Source organism: Vicia villosa, linkage group LG6, assembly GCF_029867415.1.
Source record: "Vicia villosa cultivar HV-30 ecotype Madison, WI linkage group LG6, Vvil1.0, whole genome shotgun sequence".
Taxonomy (NCBI): domain Eukaryota; kingdom Viridiplantae; phylum Streptophyta; class Magnoliopsida; order Fabales; family Fabaceae; genus Vicia; species Vicia villosa.
In genome coordinates this window covers 66022201-66024569 of record NC_081185.1, presented here as the reverse complement: position 1 = coordinate 66024569, position 2369 = coordinate 66022201, and positions in this window count along the sequence as shown.

Here is a 2369-nt window from a genome sequence, read left to right as displayed (position 1 = left end):
ATAGCAAAAGTAAAGAGGAACAAAATCAAACACACAAACATGTACAAGTATGAAAACATAAACATGTATAGATATATAAAAACACACAAGTATGGGAATATGAACAACATATACGATATGGACATATTTACGAAACTTAAAACACAAAACCATCGCAATGCGATTAATCTCAAAACCAATCCCCGGCAACGGCGCCATTTTGTTGAAGCGGTAAAGCGGCAAGCAACAAAAGATTTGGAAATATTTATCCGGGAATTTATCGTGTCCACAGAGATTAGTGCTACTGAACTGCCGTTCGACGGATTCTTAGTTATGAGTTTGGTTTTGAATGAATTTAAATATGAAATGGAAAAGTAAATATCAACACAAAAAGAATACATTCTTCAAATAGAAGAAACTATCAAGTATTGCATATAATCTACTCTTCACAAACTTAAACTTATCGACCAGTTGCACTCAGTCTACTATACTCCTTAAACCATTCACGTGTTGCCCGTTGTCGGCATTCGTGTCCAAACACCTCCACGAGTTCTATTGTATGCTTAGTTGACGATTTCTCCATCAATCAAACATACGGTAGCTTACCGTGTTAAATTAAAATATTGCTCGATCGACGATCTCTCCACCAATCAAACAACCCGGTTGCATTACGAACCTACACAAAGTGAACATTAACTCTTCATCTATCTCTACAATCAAGAAGCTAATGATCATCTCTCCTAATCAAGATTTGTGAGGTCTATCTCTACAACAACACAAACCCCTAACATCAAGATGCAAAACAACCCACCAAACATAACCCAAACATCAAGATGTAAAAAATCAGGAAAAACAACAAGTTTATATTGTAAAGCAACTTTATACAACGCCATGGGCGACAAATATACATGAGATCAGAGTATATATATAAAAAAACCCACAAATGAAACCACAAAGAGAAGAAAAGAAGAAAAACCCTAAAAATCTCACGGTTTGTCGGCTCCGATTGATGAAGGATTCAACCCCGGATCATCCATTTGACAGTTCCAATGTGTTTTCTAGCATCTTTCCACTCAAAAATGGTTGTGATGACTTTGGGAACAAATACCCCAAAGCATAACCCTAAAAAATGTTATTTTTCCCTATTTAATGACGTTCCAAACTGCCCAGACCGCGCTTAGCGCGCAAATCCGCGCTTAGCCCGCTCAACAGAAAATTGAAATCTTATTTTGGCCATATCTTGAGAACCGTAACTCCGATTTACGCCCGGTTCGAAGCGTTGGAAAGCTTATTTCATGCTCTATCTAACAATGACAACATATCAACCAAATTGGTGATTTATTATTATTTGGTTTTGAGCTTTATTCGCCGAATGAATTGATTCCGCCGCTCAAAATCGCGCGTTTGAAGCCGTGTCTTCGCCACGTTATTGCTCATGCTCCAAATACGCCTCAATACCTACAAAATGAATAGAAAACTATCAAAAAGTATAAAAGTATATGAAGATACATCTATTCACAAAGTATACGTATTTATACACAAAACGGGGTATTATTCGAACGGTATTAACAAAAAGTATCGATAAGTGCCACTATTTACAAACACAAAATAACTACATTTTGACACTTAACATACGTGAATTACCTCGTATAAATGGTAATTGATTGTGATATAGGCTTATGCCTTGTGACAATATGTGATTGTGATGAGTATGCTGTGTTGTCTTGTTTGTCGAGTCACATTTCATATGCATACTCTGTGACGGCCTGGATTGGCAAACTAGTGACGAAGGCTTATGTCTTGTGCCTCTGAATTGGGCAATTGGTGACGGGGGCTGAAGCTCCGATTGGTACCACATGCATATGCATAGTTTGAGTCACATTCGAGTTTGTATACCGAGTTGCATTCAATTCATTGTTATGATGTGTGGATGCATAGTTTGTGAAGTTGAATTCATTTGATATGGATTGTTGATGTGTTGTAGATATGATGTACGAGAATGAAACATATATGATGAGACTGTGAATATATATGTATTAATGATATATGTGTATAAGTTTGAATATATGAACCATGTTGTTGTCGTGATGCAAATTGCTTATATTGAGAAGTGGTGAATTGTGTATGATATTATCATGCTATATCTATTATCATACTTTCCTTTATACTGTTTGATATCTCACCCCTTCTGCTGATGTTTCCCCTACCATGGGAAATGGGTAGGTACTCAAGTATAGCTATGGAAGTTTGTAGCTTCATCGTGTCCGGTTGGTGTGTCGCTCTGATACGTAGCACTCGGGGGTTGTCTATATTGTTGTTTCTATGTTGTTCATGTTTTAGTTGTTGAGTTCCAAATTGAATAATGAGAAGTACTATGATGTTTGAAGTTA